This window comes from Phyllostomus hastatus, unplaced genomic scaffold (genome assembly GCF_019186645.2).
Source record: "Phyllostomus hastatus isolate PE091 unplaced genomic scaffold, TTU_PhHast_1.1 phas_scaffold_11, whole genome shotgun sequence".
Classification (NCBI taxonomy): Eukaryota; Metazoa; Chordata; class Mammalia; order Chiroptera; family Phyllostomidae; genus Phyllostomus; species Phyllostomus hastatus.
In genome coordinates this window covers 6,147,860-6,162,590 of record NW_025334005.1, presented here as the reverse complement: position 1 = coordinate 6,162,590, position 14,731 = coordinate 6,147,860, and positions in this window count along the sequence as shown.

Here is a 14,731-nt window from a genome sequence, read left to right as displayed (position 1 = left end):
GCTCACCAGGCTGCCTGCTCGGGGCTGCTCAGCCGCGTCCCAGCCAGTGGCAGGAGTCTGCTGCGCACCTGGCCCAGCAAACCCGGACAGACCTTCCCCTCCAGGGCCTTGGGCAAGCCCAGGAATGCCAGGGCGTTGCTGCGGGGCTCTTCCTTCACCCTCTGGGCCCTGTGAACCCCCTCTGGGCATCCAGACCTGGCCCTCCCAGCGAGGACTTCACCAAGTCCAATAGCCCGAGGGGTCCCCAAAGCCTGGCTTCTGGCCGCCCCTCCCTCTACCAGCTGTGCGGAGTGTTTGGACAACTGGATGGAATGTTTTGCACGGAGAGAGTCCCCCCTGGGTCTCTGAGCTCAGATTTCAGGAGTCGAGGAGAGGATGCTGGCTTCAGGAGAAGGGGAAGAGGCTCAAGAAGTCGAATGTGGGCCTGGAAGCTCTCCTCGCAGGACTGACCGAGACACTGCCCACCCAGTCCCGGGGTGGTGGGGAGCCGGCGTGAGGCCCAGACCCCTGGAGCAAGGACAAGGCGGAGGGTGGAGGCAGCTGAATGGTGTCAGAGGGTTGACAGGGCCAACCTGGTGAAGTCAGGCCCCGGGGACGGCCTGGGCTCCGGGAAGGGCCCGGCCCGGGACAGCGCTTTGAGAATGTTAAGCTCCGTGATAAAGACGGTTCTCTCTACCACCACCTCCGTTTTACACGTGGGACCATCAGGGCCCAGAGGGGCCAGCCACTCTCCCCAGGTGGGTGTGCCGCTGGGCCAGAATCCAGGTTCCTGATGCTGACCTTGCTCTTCTCACTGCCCAGGCTGTCCCCACTCTCACTCCCAGCCCCAGACACACAGGCACCCAGCCAGGGAACGGTCATCGCCCTCGCTCTTCCCCGGATGACCACGACTCGGGGGCGGTGCTCCGGGTTCACAGAGAGAACACACACCTGCTGAGCTCCCTGCCAGCCCCAGCCCACTGGTGGAGACCCCGAAAGCCAGGGTTCACGCATCATCCCCTACTCTGGGGCCAGAGACCCCCCCAGATTCTCCACCACAGCGGCCCAGGCCTCCCCGAGTCCCTTGAGTAGGGCTGAGAGGCTCAAGTCCTTGACCCAACTGCATGCAAGAGAGTTTGAGCCTCAGTTTACTCACCTCAAAATTGGAGGGTTACCCTTGCCGTACTCTACTTGTGTTTGGGGGCGCTGCCAGTGAGGGCCAGAGGGTGTCAGGGGGCCCCTTTGGGGACTTAAACATTTCCCGGCGACAAAGCCATTAGAGCTCACTGTCATTCACGTGAGAAAAGGAGAGAGGAGATTCCTTCGGCCCACACGGGTATGGGAGTCCCACCAAGGTGCCCGAGGGCCCGGGCTGGATTCCGGGGGTGGAACCTGTTTGCTCACTCCCAGCTCCCAAGCAGGAGAGCTCAGGCACATAGTGGAATTCCAGAAGCAGCCAAACCTTTAGGGGCAGATGTGACTAGAGGGGGAGGGTAGACATACCCTCCCAGGCCCAAACCTGGGGACTCTCTTCCAAATGGCAGAATGCGGAGTGGGGCTGGGACCACGCCCGGACATTTACATTTGAGGTCAGACTTAGTTGCCCCTCGCAACCACCGGATGTGGTCCTACACCGCCTTCGGTTCTCCTATGAAAGACGAGGAAACTGAGACTTAAGGAAGGCTTAAATAACTTGGTAACAGTGAACAACTGATGCAATTGGGATTTTAATCCAGGTTTGTCTGACTCCAAAACTCATGTTCTTATCCCTCTGACATTGACTTTCTTGGGAGGAAGGGGAAGGTGAGGCTCTTTGGGAAAAGGAGGGCTTGAAGAAACAGCACAATTTAATTATACAGACATGAAGAAAACAGAGATGGATGGTGGGCCTTCTCTGCAGAGGGGCCATCAGGAACAAAGGCGTGGAGTCGGGGCAGAGACAGGCACAGACACAGAGGAGTCAACCCTTCCCTTGGCAGAGCTTCAGCCGAGCTGGGGACAGTAAAGGAAAGACTGGATGGGCAGGCTCAAGATGAATCATGAAGAGCCTCAGAGGTCGACTTAAAGAGTGTGGACTTTATTCTGAAGCCTCCAAGGAGACCTTGAGCAGAAGAGGGATGTGATCAGAGCCCTGCTTTTGGGACATAAAATCGACAGCGGTGTGCATCGAAAATACTAGTGAAGACTCATTAACTTCCAGAGAGGAACCGACTTCCTGAACTTAGAAGCGTTTGAAGAGTCCTCGAAAGAAAAATCAATAGATCTGTTTCCTTTAGAATTTAAAACTTCTCGAGCTCTGGCTGGCGTAGCTCAGTGGATTGAGCGCGGGCTGCAAACCAAAGTGTCTCAGGTTCGATTCCCAGCCAGGGTACATGCCTGAGTTGCAGGCCACGGCCCCCAGCAACCGCACATTGATGTTTCTCTCTCTCTCTCTTTCTCCCTCCCTTCCCTCTCTAAAAATAAAAATAAATAAAATCTTAAAACAAAAAGAATTTAAAACTTCTCCATGTTCCTCCATTCTCCAAAAATTAACAAAAATTAAAAAGCGAATAGCTTGGGGAAGATATTCCCAGCAAACGGCAAAGTGTTAAGATCTTTAATATATAAAGAATTCACAAAAACCAAGATGCAAAAGACTGGGCGCTAAATTAATATGTTCATTCATTCATTCATTCATTCACTCAACAAATATTTAATGAACACCTGTGCCAGGTGCTGAGGAGATAATGGTGGACAAGACAGGGTTTCTATACTCATGATGGGCACTGTGTGGGAGAGGGGTAAGAGGGGGCATTCAGACATCTAGCTACAATGCTTGCAGCAGGTATAGGGATGGGAAGTCCCTCAAGGAACTCTGAACCTAGATTTGAAATCTAGGAAATGTTCCCCAGAGAAGGGTGTGGGAGTAGGAAAGGGGGACTGTGGATAGAAATGAATCTGGCAAGGGCACCAGGGACTAGATCACATGGGACCTTGTACGCTAGGTCAGGAGTTCGAACTTTGTGCTGGAGGACAGCAGGGAGTCATGGAAGGGTTTCAGCGGGAGTCTAATGTGATCAGATTTGCCCATCCAAAAACGACATAAATGTCTCCTGTGTGTGTGAGTGGAAAGGACTGAAGAATTTCTGCCTTTAGTGAGGTGGTGGACTCGGAGCAGTGGGGAACTCCCCTAATACAGGAGAAGGACATCCTGGAAAGAGAGACCATGGTTCTCCTAAGCCCCATTGTCTAATAACCACATCTCCAAAAATCACTTTCCAGCCCACGAAGGAAAGTGAGAATGAAGCTGGGAGGTTGGCCAGAAGGAGGAGGGCGCGTTGACTCTTGGGCAACTACATTGAACCGGGCCCCTCAAGGAGGGCCGAAGTGTTCTGTGTGTTGGTGGCACCCCCTGGCTCTTGGCAGAGGCAGAGGCAAATACCCTTTGGAGGAAAGTGCCCAACTTTACGTATGAAGGATTCCCATTGGTTAATATGAATCAATGAGCTCACAATCGGATATCACCAGCACAGGAGGAGGCTAGCCACCAGGAGTAAGAATCAGCTGAAATGATGCACAACAGATTAACAGGCTATAGGACTTCAGACATTCAGGTCCTTATATAACATAGAAAGGTCATGTATGAATTTAAGATAAATAAGCAATAAGATACTATCAAGGAGAACCAAGAAGATTTTAAAAAATATTTAATTTATTTATTTTTAGAGAGGGGAGGGAGAGAGAAAGAGAGAGAGAGAGAGAGAGACATCAATGTGCGGTTGCTGGGGGCCATGGCCTGCAACCTAGGCAGGTACCCTGACTGGGAATCGAACCTGCAATGCCTGGTTCACAGCCTGAGCTCAATCCACTGAGCTACACCAGCCAGGGCACCCAAGGAGATTTTTAAACGACCAAATGATTGATATAGATATATAGATACACACACAACAACAACAACAACAACAACAACAACAGGTTAAATAGACTAGACACAGCCAAAGAGAGCATGGGAGCCCTGGAAGATATGGTCAAGGAATTCATCAGAAAGCAGCACAGAGAGTGATACCCAGAGATGGAAAATATGGAAAAGAAGTTTAAAAGGAGGTACAGAACATAGACTTATAAGGTCAGTAAAATCCAAAAATAGAAAATAAAGCATGGAAGGGTGGCAATATTTGTCTAGTAGATACGGAGTTTGGGAAGAGGCAAAAAGTTCTGGAGATGGATGATGATTGTGGTTGCACAGCAAGGTAAACTGTACTTAATGCCACTAAACTGTACCCTTAACATTGGTTCAGATGGCCTTGGCTGGTGTGGCTCAGTGGATTGAATGCTGTCCTGTGAACTGGAAGGTCATCAGTTCGATTCCCAATCAGGGCACATGTCTGAGTTATGGGCCAGGTCCTCGGTTTGGGGCACGGGAGAGGCAACCCATAGATGTATCCCTAACACATGGGTGTTTCTCTCCCTCTCATTCTTCCCCCCTTCCCCCTCTTTAAAAATAAATAAAAAAATATTTTTAAAAAATACAGAACAGAAGAAAGGTAGTATATTTATATTAATAACTGAACTTTAAGAAAAAAGTCATTATTAAGGGCAGAGATGGCCACTATGCAGTAATATGAAAATGTTGACAATGTTTAGTAAAATAAAAGTTAAATTCACCAGAAAGATGTAACAATTTGAAAGTAATATGTGCCTAATAAAATAGCCTGAAAGCATTTAAAGCGAAAATCAATAGAACTATAGGGAAAACTGGATAAATCGGTAATTACGGCGTGAGGTGTCAACACATCTCCCTCAGTTATGAACAGAGCAGGGAAACAGAGCACCAGGAGCTGGCTGCAGCAGAGACGTCCAGTGTCGGCCATAGCGGCTGCACCACTGAGCTCTGGGTCAAAGCTGCTGGAGAAGCCATGAGTTGCCTGTGTTTCCTTCCCTACTCCATGCCACTGAGCACCTCCTTCTTTCCAAGTCTAGCATGAGATGGGAGATTTATCCTCTAAAGACGTTAAAACAGAGGCGCTTCGGGCCAGTATCTGTCTGAGAGGATGAGGTGATGGCATACAAGTTGAAAACAGAGACCCTAACCCTCTTCCCTCACTGGGCATCCAGGCCTTTTTACCCTTCAGGCAGCAGTTTGCATGAGCCTTCCCTGAGGGACTCTGGCCACCCCAAGAAGACAGAACCAAAGACCTTAAGACTAGATTTGCCCAAGAAATGCCCAGGAAGAGCACCACAGTGTGAAGCTCAAAGTCATCCTGCTTAGAGTTTCCCATCAGTTTTAAGCGCCCAGCTCCCGTTCTTAGCAATGAGCAGACAATGAGGGAGAACCCCGGATATGACGGACATCGAAGCTAGTAAGCAGAAAAAAGCAACTTGCAAGAAACAGAGGCTCAGAAAAAAACTATCATCAATGTCCTCCGAGAGAGAAGAGAAAGGATTGCATTCCCGACACAAGAACATGCTTTCCAAACAAGTAAATATTCAGAGAAACAAAAAAGAACTCTTGGGAATTAATGTTTTTTGGAAAAGATGGTGGCAGAAATAAGAACTGTGAAGAAAGGTTGGAAGACAAGGTTGAGACAATAAACAAAAGTAAAGAAAAGAAAACTAAAGGATTAGAAAATTAGAGGACAAATTTGGGAGGTGTAATATCTGAAAAACAAGAATTTCAGAAAGAGAGAACAGAAGAGACTAGAGGGAATAAGGCATCAAATACATAATTTGAGATCGTTTCCTCAAACCGAAGGAAATGGTTTGTCAAATTGAAAAGGCCCACTTGTGCCTAGCAGAGTGGAAATACTAAGAGTGAAAATTTCCATTTTCATTGGAAATACCAATGAAAATACTAAGTGAGATACATCATGCACAATTTTAGGAAGCTGGGGACAAAGAGACGATCTTACCAGCTTTAACACCCTTAACATCCAAGGATCTGGAATCAGAATAGACTTGGATGTCTCGCGGGGGGGGGGGGCAACGGAATCAAGAAGACAATGCCTTCAGAATTCTGAAGGAATATTATTTTCAGCCTAGAACTCTGCGCCAGTCAAACTATCATTCAAGTATATAAGCCAGTCTCATAAAACGTCACTCTCGTTGTATTCTTTCTCAGAAACTACTGCAGGATGCACTCCAACAAAAGGAGGAGTAAACCAGAAGTCCCCCTTCCCCGCTGCACAGGTTAGGACACAGGAAAGCCACCATAGAACAAAAGGAAAGGGAACCTTCTGGATGATAGAAAGGGCAGATCTTGGGACCCTGCACAGGCAAAGAGGAGAATTAGTCCAAATTGGAAGAGAGACGGTCAAGAGGTCGGTACGCTGAGAGTAGTCATGACCACACAGCTCTGCCACCATCACTTTGTGTACCATCACTTTGTGTACCATCTATACCATCACTTTGAACTCGGGAAATATCACAGGGTGTGTTCAACCAAAACAGAAGAGTAAACCACAAGAAAGAAAGACGGAGGACACAGGAAAACAAGGAACCCAACCTGGGACAATGGGAAAGATTATTCCAAGGACGAGAGCAAAGTCCCTGGACAAAGACTGTGCAGCAGCAGCACGGAGAGCAACCAGTCCAGATGGAGAAGAATGATGGGCATTAGAAACGGTGTCTCTGGAAAGTCATTGGAGCTGATAGATCAACTAACGTGACTGAAGATATTGGAAGGTGTGGGAAGCATGAACAATAGGTAGATACAAAACAAACAAACAAGACAAGAAAATTAGAAATTTTAGAGAAAAACAAAAGTAGAAAATATAGTTTCTAAAGTGCTCAGGAATGAATAACATTTGAGTAAGCATAAAAATGTAAAGGCCAAGTATTTCCTTAGCTCTTGTTGTCTTAACCCACAATGGTATCAGATAACTAAACCCTCATCCTCCAAATAAGAAGTCAATAGATCAGCCCTAGCTGGAGTGGCTCAGTGAGCACTGGCTTGTGAACCAAAGTGTCCCAGGTTCAATTTCCAGTCAGGGAACATCCCTGGGTTGCAGGCCAGGTCCCCACTAGGGGGCGCACGAGATGCAACCACACATTGATGTTTCTCTCCCTCCTTTTCCCTCTCTAAAAAGAAATGAATGAATGAATGAATGAATGAAATCTTTAAAAATAAAACGAAGTCAATACATTAAATGATTATTAAAAAGTTGTCTGCATACTCCTGTTACTTAGAAGATAATGAAGATGCATAAATCCCAGAAGGCATGGCTGGGGGGGCTGGAGAGGAGTGAGTGGTGGAGCAGTCAGTTGCTGTTTCATTATAAGCCTTTTTGTGACCACTGACTTTTTAAATAATATACACATGTTACTACTTTGACAAAATCAAAATTAATTTTAAAAAGAAAAAAGAGAAACCCAACAAGGATGTCTGAGAATAAAAAAATATAAGCCAACACCATCAATTCTAGGTGCCAAAGTTCTAAATGCAATTATTAGCACACTGAACTTAGCAATGAGTGAGTAAGAACAGACATATAGACCAATGGAACAGAACTGGTAGTCCAGAAATTAATCCGTACGTCTACTGTCAATCAGCTTTCAACGCGAGTGCTGGTGCCATCCAATGAGGGAAGAACAGTCTTTTCCACAAATGGTGCCGGGACGCCTGGGCATCTGCACCCAAAGGAACGAAGCTGGACCTTTACCTCCCAGCACATACAAACAATAACTCAAAATAAGTCAAAGGCCGACATGTAAGAGCTAAAGCTATAAAAAGTTTCAGAAGAAAGGCAAAAGTTTCAGAAGGGCAAACCTTCATGACCTGGGATTTGGAAAGAGTTTCTTAGAAATGACACCAACACAGAAGAAACAGAAGACACAATCGGTAAACTGGACTTCATCAAAATAAAAAAAACTTTTGTGCCTCAAATGGCCTTCTTGGGACTATAAAAACACAGTGCACAGAATGGAAGACGATATTTATAAGTCACATCGTACACCTTGCAAGGGTCTAGGGTCCAGAATATGTAAAGAGCTCCTACAGCTCAACAATAAACAATTGGAAAAGGGGCACAGGACTTGGACGGACTTTTCTTTGGTGGAGATACACAAATGGCCGAGAGACACATGAGAGGTTTCATGTCATTTGCCGTGAGAAAAATGCAAATCAAAGCCCCACTGAGGGCCACTGCACACTCCCTAGGACGTCTGTATTTAAAACAAAAACAGGAAAACGACTAGTGTTTCTGAGGATGTGGGGAAATGGGAACCTTCACACGGTGCTGGCGGGAGTTCGAACTGGCACAGCCACTACGGAAAACCGGAAAACCGCTTGGCTGTCCTTCGAAAAGTCAGCCGTAGAATCAGCATCCGACCCAGCAATTCCACTCCTGGATACGTTCCCCAAAGAACTGGGGACAGATGTTTAAACAAAACCTTTACCTAAAGGTACAGTAACAGCCAGCCCCCCAAACGGAAACACCTCCTATATCCCAGGGCTTGGCTCTGATGAGATGAGATTGTTTTTAACAGGGTCCAGTGCGCGGCCTGGCACCCAGTGAAGGCTCAAGGTGGCGGTGGGGTGGGGGCGCATTGTCTTTTCTCCTCTCCCCCCAGCCCCAGAGTGCTAAGCACGGCTGTGTTCAGCACGTGGAACTGAAAGCACAGGAACGTTTGGAACAGTAAAGAGATACCCCGCTCTGACTCAGGCAGTGACCTCCTCACCCATCCCAGCTGCAACTCTAATTCTGGGGACTTGAGGCAAGTCCACTTCTTTCTCTAGGCCTGGGGTTTCTTTGTCTGCAAAAGGAGCAGCCGGAGGAGAAGCCATGAGGAAAATTCCCATTCTTTCATGGCAAGCCAACCGCTAGCATGCCCATTCAACAGATGAGGAAGCCGGAGGCCACGCTGACCTGTACTGAATGAGTGACAGCTCCAGGTCTTCCCACACCCCGTGTGTTTCTCCAGGAGAAGGCCCACCTGTGACGCCCCTTCTCCTCCTCATCTGCCCAGGGGCCCTAGTTCCCAGCAGGCAGGGTGGACGGGGGGAGGGGACGTGGACAGGGTCGGTACCTCACCTGATTGGTCTCACTGGGGCAGAGTCCATGGCAACACGGCAGCTCGGGGATCAGCGTTCTCCCCAGGCTGTGGTTGAATCCTTGTGCCTTGAGTCTCTCGTAGGGCTGGCTCTGGCCCAGTCCATGCTATTCCATTGTCGCCGGTGGGACTGGGCTCGGTGAGGCTGGACCCAGCCCCGTCCCAGCCTCTCGCTGTCTCTTCTGGTCCCCGTGTCTTTCTGCAGGAGCCAAGGCTCACGAGCTCATCTCTTTGAACACTGAGTCTGTCTAGCCCGTCAGAGGTGAGGGTTACCTGGCCGGACGGCACAGGTGTTGTCTGACTTGCTTCCAGGCCCCAGGCTGACAGCACCCCTTTCCTCCCCTGTCCAGCTGTGCCAAGTCCTTCTTTTTCTTTCTTGGCTTCTGCCCTGTTTATTCTGTGTTCGTCCCAAGAGAGGGGTGTGGGCTGACGGGTGCCCTATGCAGCACCTGGAGGCAGCATCCAGGCCTGGCTGGCCCACCCCAGGGCCCCTGCCCACTGCCCCCAGCCACGCTGGGTCCCCTCCAGCTGAGGCAGGCCCTGGAAGGGCACAGTGGCAACCCTCTGTGATGATCCTGTTGCCATGGTGATCCTAGATGAGAAGGTCATAGCATTCTGGCTTTGGAACTTCCACCCACCTGCCCAGCTCTGGTCTACCTGCCCCAGACACAGCTCTCTGCTGGGGCGCTCAAGAGCACGGGCTGTGCTGCAGGTCTCCTGCAGGAATCCTCCATCCCTTGAACCTCCGTTCAACCCCAACAGAAACCACTACCCTAACCCGTAAGGCTCCACCTCTCAGACACTGAGCTCCATCGCAGAGGGGAGCGTCCAAAACAGAAGGCCATATTCCAGTCCCAACCTGGCCCTTCACAGCTATGTGGCCTGGAACAAGGCAGGCCTTGCATTTCAGCACCCTTCTCTGTGAAATGCGAACAATAATGCCGTATCGAACCATTGTTCAGTAACTCCTCTGTGACTTTTCATGGTCTATTCCCTTGATATGTAATGCTCCTCCATCCTTCTCAGCTGAGACGAACTCCTACTCATGCTGCAAGACCCAGTTCAAATGCTCCCTTTGTGAAAGTTTCCCTGACTTCAGCGTACTAGGCACACACATTAGGCCTTGATGTTCTGTGTCAGAGTTATTTGTTTCCCCAGTTTTTATTTGACTGTGAATTCTTTTAAAAAAAATTTATTTTTCAATTATAGTTGGCATCTAGTATGATATCAGTTTCCAGTGTACAATAAGACATTTCTATAACTAACAAAGTGATCACCCCCATAAGTCCAGCACCCACCTGGCACCATATGTAGCTATTACAATATTATTCACTATACTCCCTGTGCTGTTCATTAAATCCCTGTGACTATTCTGTAACTGCCACTTTGTACATCTTAATCCCTTCTCCTTCCCCCCACCCCCATGCCCCTCAACCCCCTTCCTTCTGGCAAGCATCAGTTTGTTCTCTGTATCTATGAGAAATCATATAGTATTTGTCTTTCTCTGTCTGACAATTTTTTTAGCATAGTGTCCTTGAGGTCCATCCATGTCACAAATATTTCATTCTTTTTTATGGCCAATTAATATTCCCTTGTGCATGTACACCCATCTCCTGTATGCACGCATCTATGGAAGGACACCGGTGTTACTTCCACATCTTGGCTACTGTCAATAATGCTGCAGGGAACATAGGAATGCATGCATCTTTTTGAATTAGCCTTTTGGATTTCTTTGGATAAATTGACTACGAATTCTCAGAGGTAGGCATTAGCATAGTCCCAGTTTGGGCATCAGACGGTTTGTTGAATAAACTGCTTTGCGAATGGAGAGCAGAAGAGGCCGACTCTGACCCGGTCCTGGAAGGAGTCAGTCCTGGGGCCCCCTGTCCCAGTCTGACGGGTCGGCCAGGGCTCGTCGTGGCTTTACTGCGTGCCCCAGCTGTCCTCGGCCGGCTGGGAACGTTTTCACGGCCAAGACCCCGTGGGAAATGCCATGGCTTGTGCTTAGTGCTGGCAGGGCGCCCGGAGCACCCAGCTGCTCAGGGTGTTCCGGCGATATCCTGGGGCCTCTAGGAGGGGAAGGGGGCCTGGGGCAGCACTGCCAGTGGGTACTAGTGGGACTCTGGGGATATTGTGAAGAAACTCTCAGTTCAGGAGAAAGGGTTAGGGGGGCACTCCAGTGTCTGCTGGCTCCCTCCCATGGCTCTACAGCTTCTGGTCAGGGTCAAGGAGACGAAGGAGCCATCCAGGGCCAGATCCAGGGCCAGATCCAGGGTCCACACAGATTCTAACCAGCGCAGTGCGGCCAAGATTCTGGGGCTCCAGCGCCAGCTGGGCAAGGGCTCCCTCCAGTGGACACCATGGGGGAGGCAAAACCCAGAGACCCCACGAAGGCTGGCGTTTCCTGTATTCCTTCCTTCCACTGAGACAGTGAGCATTTCTGCGCCAGGCGTGGTGCCAGGCACATGTCTCAGCTTGAATTGAAATACATATTTATTAATCATCTGCTAAGTGGGAAGCTCTCTGAAATGTTGTGTGTCGGGATGGGGGGAAGACGGAGTACAAGGCAGGGAGATGTTCCTTCGCAGCGGTGGTTCTCAACTCGGACTGTCTATTAGATTTGCCTGGGGACCTGGGAGAAAACACCAGCACCTGGGCCCCGTCCAGGCTACAGGACTCTGCAAGGGGGTGCGCAGATGCACCCCGGGTTTGCAGGCAGTTCAGGAAAAGTTGACAAGTGACCAGGCACGTGAATCACTGGGTTTGGAGAGTTGACTAAAATATTTCTTGTCCAGCCTGAATATTTCTTGTCCCGGCTGCTGAGGTAGGTGGTGCTGTCCCATTTTGCAGATGAGGAGACTGAGGTTTGGGTGACCTTTCCCTGGTTCAGTTAAGGAGAGTGATGGGAAAGGTGTTTCCCACATCACAGTGTGACCATCGGCATTTAGCTGGATAAAGGAAAGCGAGAAAAGGAACTAGACATTGAGTTTAATAAACTGGGGAGCATAAGCCTGTTTGCTTGCTCACCAGATGAGCTGCAGCTTCACACTCCAGAGGATCACAGCATTTCTCCACCGAGGGGATTACCACTCTTCCCTCCCCGTCTCTGGCATTGATAGTTGGCGGGGCACAGGGGGCGCTGCTAGACCACAGAGGCCTGTCAGTCTAACTAAGGGGCGGACCTATGAAAGCCAACTGGGAAGTCGACTGATTCTTCTGAGAAAGCACCTGGTGCATCTCGAAGCTCTTGGTCATAACCTCAGGGGAACAAAGAAGTGCGCGCACTCTCTCTCTCTCTCTCTCTCTCTCTCTCTCTCTCTCTCTCTCTCTCTCTCTCTCTCTCCCTGCCCCCAACCCGGTGATGCGCCCGCCGTGTTCGATCATGCGCTCTCTCTCCCAGGAGCACGAGACCACGTGAGCCTAGCAGCTAGCGGCAGGGCCCCGCAGCAGATGGCGTGGGCTCCAAAGGGACTGAGCTCTCTCTCTTGCTCTTGACTGGCACTTGCTCGCTGCACACGCCTGTTCTCTCCGTGTGGCCCTAGCAGCCTCGTGGCCCACGGCCGCACAACTTCACACGCAGGCTCCAGGGGGCAGCCTGAAATGGACTACAGCTGCAAACACACACCAAGCTAGCCGGATGCTGCACTGTACTGAGCTTTAATATGAAGCAGAAGCTCTGGATGCTGGTTTTTGTCTTGGCCTTGCTGAGCACAGGGTTGGACTTTTTCCATGGTGGGACGGAGGCAGAGGAGACGCTGGAAACCCAGGGGCAGTGTCCATCTCCACAAGAATAAACCATCCTGCCACCCCACAGTCTTGTGTGCGTGGGTCCTTGGGTGCCTTCCTTGTGGGCACGGGGAAGAACCCAGTTGCCACCAACTGCAGCAGGAGGCAGGGACGCAACAAATGTTCCTCTAGGGCTGTCGCTGCTCTCTGAGAGACTGCCTCATGTGTCTGTCATGAATAGAAAGAAAAAAAAAAAGCCTTGGCTGGCATAGCTCAGTGGATTGAGCGCAGGCTGTGAACCAAAGCATCGCAGGTTCGATCCCCAGTCAGGGCACATGCCTGGGTTGTAGGCCACGGCCCCCAGCAACCGCACATCGATGTTTCTCTCTCTCTCTCTTTGTCTCCCTCCCTTCCCTCTCTAAAAATGAATAAATAAAAAATCTAAAAAAAAGAAAGAAAAAAAACCAATGTCATTGTGAAAGAATTGTAACTTTTTTTCTAGGCATTAAATTATAGAGGCAGAAATGGCATGCACGAAAATCACCTGCAGACTCAGCATTGTTGCACTTAGGAGTATGTCAGAGAGAGAGAGAGAGAGAGAGGAAGGGGGTCTGGAATTTATTTTCAGGTTCTGTCACAGGGTGCAGCCAAGGGCAGAGGGCCCAAGTAGGGATTTGTAATGGGGTCCAGAACTTGGTGGCCAGGAAATATTAGAAGAAAATATATATAGGATGTGCTCACCCCCACAAGTCTGAGCTGGGGGATGGGACACATGGAGCAGGGCCATTGAGAAGAGCTTGGAGGTGATTGGCTCCATACCACAGGGCCACAGCTGCCCGGATTTACTATGGCAGCCCATAGTAAAGCTGGAAGAATGCGGGAATGCTGGCAGCTGTGGCCAATTGTGGGAGGAGTCGGAAATGGCGTGGCAGAGGAAGATTGGTGCTGGGATTTAAACCCGGGCGCAGCAGCCATGCGGTGTCTCTCTGGGACCACGCAGCTTGGGCAGAGAAGAACCACGAACTTCTATTTCTTTTTCTGAGATATGGTACCCCAGACTGGGCAGAGGGGGAAGAAAGGACTGTGCATTTGTGGGTGTTCTAAAGGACTTTGGGACCTCAATGAAGACATTAAGTCCTTACTCTTAAGTTTGTATAACTCTTTAAATAAGTAATCCCTTTCCTTTTCACCAATTTCTGGCACTGAGAGACGTCTTTCCCTAGCAGTGGGCAAGGTAAACCTAGTATGGGGTGGGGGACCCCTGGAGTACAAGGGTGGGTCCATTCAGTAATAGTATATCGTGCCCCACCCCCCACCCCAGGTCTGCTCTGTAACAGTTCAAGATCAAATTGTAACTCAGGGCTTCTGGATGTGTGGTCAGAAGACCGCTGGCATCGTGACCCCACAGTGCTCGTTAGAAATGCAGCATCCCAGCCCTGGCTGGCATAGCTCAATGGATTGAGTGCGGGCTACGAACCAAAGTGTCACAGGTTCGATTCCCAGTCAGGGTACATGCCTGGGTTGCAGGCCATGACCCCCAGCAACCGCACATTGATGTTCCCCTCTCTCTTTCTCCCTCCCTTCCCTCTCTAAAAATAAATAAATAAAATATATATTTTTTAAAAAGACAGCATCCCCTTCATCACAGAATCACACTCCGGAGAAGGATGCAGAGAAAGCCACACATTTAATAGCTGTCCCCAGCCCTTCTTATGGCCACTGAAGACCAAGTGCCACCCCTGTTTTAAGTTTTCCCTTAACTTGAGAGGAACATATTCTGGATGCACCACTTCCAGTGGCTTAGGAGGGTCCTCGAGTATGGACTGATGCATTGAAAAGTGTGGAGCCAGCTGCTGAGACATGAACCAGCCACCCTTGAGGACCTGGGTACTCGCTTGCATTTCTCATGGGCTGGCTGGGAGCCAGCAGCAGGGTCACCGGAGCTGCTGTGTCACCGTGCACCAGGCCTGGCCCCCACACAGCAGCCCCCTGCCTGCCT